Here is an 8739-nt window from a genome sequence, read left to right as displayed (position 1 = left end):
GGCAGCACAGTCCATCTTAATTGTTGTTTTCGTCTCGTTTCAGGGTCTTCCCACTCAAAAGCAAAATAATCTCTAGATTCTTCATCTAGAGGGCAGGCCCAAAAGGCATCTTTTTAAATCTATTACACTGTACCAAGTATGTTTTGGGGATATATGACTTAGTAAAGTGTAAGGATTTGCCACCACGGGGAATTTACTAATTGTTCGCTGATTTACAGCTCTTAGGTCTTGTACCATTCTATATGTCCCATCCGGTTTCTTTACAGGGAGGATGGGTGTATTATGAGGTGACATGCATGGTTCTAAAGTTCCTTTTTCTAAAAGTCTATCAACTATAGGTTTTAATCCTTTCCGGCCCTCCATTGGCATAGGGTACTGTCTGGTTCTGATTGGACGACCTGGATCCATTATTTGGACACTTATGGGGGTCATTTCTATTTTTCCAGTTTCCCCCTCCTTATACCATACTGAGGGGTCTATAGCTTTTTCATCTTCTTGTGTTAAAGTATATAGCTGGATCTGTAATTTATCCCCTTGGCTTCAGATGTTTAGATTTAATTTTAAAATCAGATCCCTTCCTAATAAATTGTATTCTGCCTCAGGGAGTAAAAGTAAATCATTGAGGTAGATTTTGTTCTCTGTTTCTATTTCTACATTTTTCAGAATAGGAACTTTAAAAGGCTCCCCTTTTGCTCCTATTACTGAAATATAATCTTTTCCTTTTTCTATCCCCTTTGGGAGTCTTTGAATAGTTGACCTTTCAGCTCCCGTATCTACTAAAAATAAAACCTCTTCTTTGTGGGGACCGATCAATAATTTTATCAAGGGCTCTGTTGATGTTAAAGTCCCCATCTCTTTTTTAAAGTTTCTTACATCGGTGGTGTTTAACGGGACTGCCACAAATCCGATGCCTCCTTGATTGCCTCCGAGGGGTACCTCCCGTAAGGGATATAAAGAAGCTCTCTCAGTTACGGCAGTTTTACTTCTTGTGCATGCAGCCGGAGGTGGAAGGGGAACCGCCGCTGGAGCCGTCAAGGCCGCCGGGGCTGTTAAAGCCGCCGGAGCCGTTACAGCCTCTGCCGCTGTTAAAGCCGCAGGGGCTGTTAAGGCCGCCGGAGCCGCTAAAGCCGCTGGGGCTGTCGGAGCTGAATAGTTAAAGTATGGAGGCGGCAAGTTATCTAGTGGTTTCCATTCATCATCTTTTTCTTCCTTCTTTTTATTTTTATCTCCTTCTTCTTCCTCAAACTTTTCGTTTGTTTTTAAGGTAAGTATTGAGGCTGGAAAAGGACGTGAAGTCCTGCTCCACAATCCTGCATAATCACTCTCTTCTTGATTAAAAGGTTCCTTTGAATTAACATATTCATTTAAAGCTTGACAGATCCAGTCTTCGAAGGATCCAAAAACAGGCCAAAAGACATGTGGTCTTAAAGGTTTCTTTGGCCATTCAACCATACAGTACTGTATTAACTTTAATTTGCTTTTTTCCTTTTCTGGGGCCCCTTTGGTTCCAATTCTTAATCATTATGCCTAATGGACTCTCTGGAGGTATGTCTAATAATTTGCTCCCTTTCTTCTGGTCCTGGGTCTTCGATTTCTTCTGACCCATCTAGGAATTTTACAGTGGTAATTCCTACAGCCCTTGGTTGCCAGTGAGAGTGTCTTGCAGGGGGTTTAGGACCTATCACCCACCCACGAATCCTATGGGAATCGTTTCGGTCCTTCACCGGCCAATTCCCTCGCGGGAGATTGGAACCACGGTTAAGAGACCTCCACAATCGCTTCGGAACTAGGTTCCGTCTCAGTCACACTCTCACTCACACACAGGCAACCGGATCCCAGCCAACCAAACAGTATACGCAACTCTTACGACTCTGTCGTCTTCGTCCGGATCTTCGCGCGCAGAATTACGGGCAAAAAAAAACTTGCTGCAGCCGGCAAGGGAGCTCACAAAAAAATTAAGTTCTTTGCTTGTCTTTATTCAGGTTCAGGATGGTGTTAGTCCTGATCTGACTCAACCAGGAGCCACCTAGTGGTGGGGCGCCCCCCCTGTATTAAGTCAGAATGCAGGATCTAAGACCATCCCGGACGAGCCCCCAATTGTTATAAATGAGTTCAGACTCATTAAGATTTTAAAACTTAACTCCAAATTTATTGTTTGAATAGAGACAAGCAAACAGCACTGGGTGTGCCGGGAGTCTCACAAAAACCAAGAAAAACTCATGAGTCAAGTTAAAGACATTTTCATAAATGAAGGAAAGAGAAAAAACCCAAGTAATGCAAAGGCAATCACTCACCACCTCACACAAGCAGACTCATGCCCAGACACTCTTCAGGCAATGGCCACCTTGAAAGCTGTGAGATATGTTTGTCTGATTCGTGCCCACGTGAGTGATAAAATGTAATTCTCTTATGTATAGAACTCCTAAATGCTTTTGTACTTTTTTAGGAAATAAGATGTTATGTACATAGTTCTTGTTGTTAAGATCAATTGTTGTTAGAGGGGAGTTAAAATGGCCTCCATCATCAAACCAGACAGTGTCATGTCCAGACTTGTTTAGACTATGGCTGCGAATACACCTGTGCTGAGTCATCCTCCATGCTGAGTCATTCCCCCCCTCCATGATGGAAACCCGAGAAAAGCCCGCGAAACTTGTTTACAACTTCGAAGACCCCTCAGGGAACACACCCATCCTCATGAATATGTACAAGGACTACACTATAAAAAGACTCGGTTTTGTTATGTAAGGTGTGTGTCTTGGTGGAGCGGAGACTCCCAGCACACCCAGCGCTGTTTGCTTGTCTCTATTCAAACAACAAATTTGGAGTTAAGTTTTAAAATCTTAATGAGTCTGAGCTCATTTATAACAGTTTTGCTCTTCCTATTTTCTCCCCCATCATGCTGGGCAGGGAAAAGTGAGCAGCTATGTGGGTGCTTGGCTGCTGGAAGGGGTCAACCCACCAAAAATGCTTAAGACAATGTTCTTTTAATGTTGCTTTACTTAATCATTTGCTTTTTTTTTTTTTTTTCATTTAAGTAAAGAAACATCCTGTTAAAACACCCTTCTTTTAAAATACCTGATATTCTTGCCAATCACACCTTCCTTTTCCACTCACAAATTCTCCCCCTCTAACAATCTTTTATGCTCCAAAAGTGAAGTCAGGAATAGAAATGTACAATTTCCCAACATCAGACTAACACAAAATTTTAGCTGGCAACTTATTAGAATGTCTCCATCATGATAAAGATTTGGTTTGTTTACTTCCATCACAAAACATTTCTCTTGAATTTTGAAATACCTGAAATATCAACAGACTGGCCATATTTCTCAGGAAGATCTAAAGTGATAAATTACACTGAAGACATAACATCTGATTTTTAGATTCAAAACTACTAATTTCACAAAATAACAAGCTTTCAGAAATAATGTGCCTTTAGATCAGTTTAAGATTATCATTGTTGTAAAAGTACTTAATATTTTTTATCAGACATTTTCATATATCTGAAGCTGAAAAAAAAATTTTAAGAAAGCTATCTTCTGCAAAGAAGGCAGTAATAATAGTTTATTCCTGTCTACAAAACAGTAATTTTGTAAGAGTTCCAGCAATACATAGTATACTGTTAAAGTATATCACAGTTTGTCACAAGAATAACTATTACAAGAATAGAAAATATATGAGATAAATATATAGCCATGTTTCATTTTGTACATTTGCAACAGTCTATGCTAACTCATTAACTATACTTATGTATGAATAATTAATACTTAGCTGTGAGTGTACACAATTATTTCACTTTTAAATTTTTCTATGTGTACTCAGGGCCTAATTTACTGGTTTTTAACTTCATAAAAAACACTACTAAGATATTATTAGATCAAACTAATTCCTAGTTCTGTTTTTCAAATAACAGAAATGGAAGAAGTATCACTGAATCAGGAGTTTTAAATACAACTGGGAAATAAATAGTAGCCTAACTGGTATCACCCGATATAAGAAAACCCAGAATTTTTTTGCTTCATGCTTAGTCATCTACCAGTACTAGAAACAGTAGGTTTAGTATTTTTCCAGAGATACTGAGGATTATTTTACATTGTCCTTTATTATTTTACATTAAATAAGATGATAGCCTATGTTCTACATGATTAGTATCAATCTCATTTCCTTTTATGATAAGCAACAGACCCTGTAGGTAAGACATTTGCTTTTCTCCTGTTTTGGCTTTGCCTATGCTACCAAATATGACAACATTACAGTATTTAAAAACTTGATGCCTTTCTGTTGAACTTCATATCTGACCACATGTGTGTTCTTAGTAACTTGTGAAATAAAATATAAAATCTCTTTTGGTGTTTTTGTGTATTTTAACATACATTTTAAAGAGATATAATGTTTATTTTATTTAGGCACTTGCTGCACATATGCTTTATGCAGTATGTCAGTTCAGGTATATCAGCTCAAAGGTATTTCTCATCAATTTTTGTACTTAAGAGGAAATCCTCAATCTGTAAGTAAAAGGATCCAGACAATAACACGTTTTCATGAAATAAATCTATTGAATGATTTTTAAAAATGTTTTAAATTAAAGTGGATCTTTAATTACACTTTCTATTTAATAGCACTATTTTCTAGTTTGTAGAAACTGTATGAGGGCAACTACACTAATAGGTGATACCAGGGGTAAATTATCTAAGCAAGTGTTTAGGAAGCCAGCAGTCCTGGGGCTGCTAAGTATGTTTTTCTTTACAATAATGTCAGATTTGTGGTTTAATAGTAACCTTTCTTGCTTCCCATTTCCCCAAGCCTATTAATAGAGTCTGTGGAAATGTAGTACTACCTATTGTGGAGAAAGATACAGTTATAGGGAGTATTTAACCCAATAGACATACAACTTCATGAGACCAGACAGGATGCAGCTGAGGGTGCTGAAAGGATCTGGCTTGATGTCATTGCAGGGCCACTCTATCATATTAGAAAGGTCATGGCAATGGGGGAGGTGATCCTGATGACTGGAAAAAGGCAAATGTCACACCCATTTTCAAGGAGGATGAGGAGGAGGATCCGGGGAACTACAGACTGGGCAGCCTGACCTCAGTCCCTGTGAAGGTTAGAGCAAATCCTCCTTGAAGCCCTATCCAGACACATGAAGGAAAAGGTGGTGATTGGGAAGAACAGCCAGTATGGATTTATCAAGGGCAAGTCATGCCTGACCAATCTGATTATCTTCTATGAAGAGATTACTGACTGTGTGAATAAGGGGAAAGCAGGGAAGAAGCTACCAAATGGGGGGGTGGGGAGAGAAAATAGTCAATATACAAGAGAGCAGAGACCTCAGCAGGCTGGAGAAATAGTCTGATAGAAACCTCATTAGTTCAGCAAAGGCAAATGCAAAGTCCTACATCTGGGCACAAATAACCCCATGCAACAATGTAGGCTAGGGGCCAACTACTTAAAAGGCAACTTTACAGAATAAAACCTGTGCGCCCTGGTGAACAACAAAATTGAACATGAGTCAGCAGCATGCTTTTGCAGTGAAGATGACCAACCACATACCAGGCTCTATTAGAGAGTATCAGGCAGGTCCATGAAGGTGATCCTTCTGTATTCAGCACTTGTGAGACTGCATGTGGAGTACTGTGTCCCATTTTGGGCTTCCCACTACAAGAAAGCCACTGACATAATGGAGCAGGTCCAGCAAATGGCTGCCAAGGTGGTCATGGGGCTGGAGCATATGCCACTCCGTGGAGAGGATGAAAGAACCAGGTTTTTTCAGCCATAAGAGAAGACTAAGAAGCAGAAACAGGTCAGTCTGCTACACATACATTTATATGAGAAGCAGAGTTGTAGGAAACTTCTACCTCTTATGTTGGATTAAAAAAGAGTTGCAATGTCAGGCTGCCCTTAATCTTCAGTTTGCTGTCATTATTCCTAGCACTCTGTTCCTTCTAGGACAATAATGAATAGAATTGGATTAGAAATGAGTAGTATTTACTTTTTAAAGTCCTTTTTGCTTTTTCCTCCCAGGTAAATACATTTAAGTTTGCTTGACACCAGATAACTCAAACACTATACTGTAAATCACTCTACCTACAAAGAAAAGCTTAAAGTTATTAAGATTTTATTCTAAACAGAAATGCTTGAAATTATTATAGCAAGTGAAGAGGAAATTCAAATTGTAACTGCTCAGCAGTGGTAATTTGTGACCAAGGAATGATCTGGCATGGAGGGCAAGAAGGTCCAACTGCAGAAGGGGTTGAACTGGCTGGAAGCAGGAATGCCAGAGACAGGAGGACTCCCTGTAAGGGAGTGAAGTTTCCCCTGGTGATAAGAAAAATCCACAGCATTGTCTTGTAGCCATCCTAAAATGCAAGCGCTCAGGGGCCACTTTTGGGCAGCAGAGCTGGGCCATGGGATGGACTCAAGGCCAGGCTGAGTCACCTCATGCAATTGCTCATGGGATTGGTGCTGGTGCAAGTGTATATAAGGAATCAGCTTGTGATTCATCTTTACAGACTCCTTGTAGAACCACTTATAACGGTAGGACTCTGTCCAATGCAGTGTTCATTAATTTTGTTCTTTATATTTAAGCACAAACATGTTTTTAATTCACTTCAAGGGGTACAACAAAAATTCCCACACAAAAGATATTAAGAAATAGGGTTTTATATTTCATTCCAAATGTTATATTTAATGTTCTATCTAATAGTGCTCCCTACTCAACTTCTGTGAAAAGTCTCCTTTTGATATGAACCAATACAGCACACCCTTTAGGAAATCCTTTATCCTTTAATATTCCTAACTGGTACTTTAAGATGATATAATTACAGCTAGCTGTTGCTTCCTTCATTCAACAAGAAAGAAGTTGCTGGGTTATAAACACATGTATCACTGAGGCCAAATTGGTATCTGGAAGGATTAGGCTAATCCTCAAGCTGCTTTGGCCAGACTAGTTTATTTGGAATCCGACCACATCTTTGGTCTAGCCACTGCCTTATTCTACAATTTGAGAGTGAATACATGTAAATTATAAGCCTTTAATAATACTGATAGACCTTGGGCTGCCCAGTCCTCTGAGGTGGAGGACCACAACTGCAGGAACAGTGACTTTCCATTTGTGGACACTGAAATTGTAAGGGACCAGCTGTATCAACTGAATGTTCATAAGTCCATGGGGCCTCATGGGATTCACCCCAGAGTACTGAAGGTGATGGCAGCGCGCTAGGCCACGTGGGCCGGCAGCACGACCGCCATGCACTCAGACGACATTGTCTGGGACACGCTGGGCAACAGGCAGTTCTGCTCATACAAGATAATGACAAAAACCCAGAACTTTTGCTGCAATGAGTACAACCTGACCGGCCTGTGCAACCGTTCCTCCTGCCCACTGGCAAACAGCCAGTACGTGACCATCAGGGAGGAGAAAGGGCGGTGTTACCTGTACATGAAGACAATAGAGTGGGCAGCTTTTCTCTGTCAACTCTGGGAGTGGGTCCTGCTAAGCAAGAACTATGAGAAAGCACTGGAAGAGATAGACGAGAACCTCATCTACTGGCCATGGTTCATCCGACACAAATGCAAGCAGCGGTTTACTAGGATCATGCAGTACTTTATCCGCATCCGGAAGCTGACACTCAAGCGACAGAGGAAGCTCATTCCTTTACGCAGAAAGATTGAAAGGCGAGAGAAGAGAGGAGAAAGCCTTGATTGCCACTCAGCTGGATAATGCCCTCTTTATCAAGTGACCCGGAAAAATAATGATTTTATATGGGGTTCTGAGCAACAACAAGCCTTTGAACATATTAAACAGGAAATAGTTCATGCAGTAGCCCTTGGGCCAGTTCAGACAGGACAAGATGTTAAAAATGTGCTCTACACTGCAGCCGGGGAGAATGGCCCTACCTGGAGTCTCTGGCAGAGAGCACCAGGGGACACTCGGGGTCGACCCTTGGGGTTTTGGAGTTGGGAATACAGAGGATCTGAAGCCCATTATACTCCAACCGAAAAAGAGATATTGGCAGCATATGAAGGGGTTCGAGCTGCTTCAGAAGTGATTGGGACTGAAGCACAGCTCCTCCTGGCACCCCAACTGCCAGTGCTGGGCTGGATGTTCAAAGGGAGGATCCCCTCTACACACCATGTAACTGATGCCACGTTGATGCCCATGACTCCTCAGGCCGTCAGGGAAGAGATGCAACATATAGATGGGCTTGTGATTGAGGGGTGGACTTAACCATGGACATTATTGCACAGGTTATCCATGAATGTGAGACACGTGCTGTGATCAAGCAAGCCAAACAGTTAAAGCCCCTTTGGAATGGAGGACAATGGTTAAAATATAAATATGGGGATTTTTTTCCACAGATAGAAATAATACATGCTTCTAGCCATACCAAAGGAACTTCAACATGTCACATAGATGAAAGCCAAGTTTCCACTCTTGCTGCAATGTTAGATGCAGACATTGTCTTTTAAGTTAAAAGAAAAAAGTGAATTCTCTAGAACAAAACCCAGAAAGATGTTTTTATTCTTCTGACAGTAGCTAGTTATGACATCTCTCACTTGCATTGTATAGACATTTGCTCTCAATTCAAAGTTCAGCTATTCTAAGTGTAACAATGTAGAAGCAATTACAATTAAAACACTTCCACTGATGCTAAAAAACCCCATGAAGTTCCAATAATTAAACAAGCAAGCTTCAACCAGCATAAACAGCCTATACAGTTTACTCATCACAAAGTATCA

The 8739-nt window shown here is 40.6% G+C and overlaps 1 pseudogene; it reads left to right on the top strand.

Annotated features, from left to right (window-relative positions):
* Positions 1 to 7246: 7246 nt before the first annotated feature.
* Positions 7247 to 7978, top strand: LOC141917709 (protein MAK16 homolog pseudogene; annotated as a pseudogene).
* Positions 7979 to 8739: the final 761 nt, after the last annotated feature.

The sequence above is a fragment of the Strix aluco genome, chromosome W (genome assembly GCF_031877795.1).
Source record: "Strix aluco isolate bStrAlu1 chromosome W, bStrAlu1.hap1, whole genome shotgun sequence".
In the NCBI taxonomy this organism is placed as follows: domain Eukaryota; kingdom Metazoa; phylum Chordata; class Aves; order Strigiformes; family Strigidae; genus Strix; species Strix aluco.
This window is presented reverse-complemented; position numbering and strand designations above follow the sequence as displayed.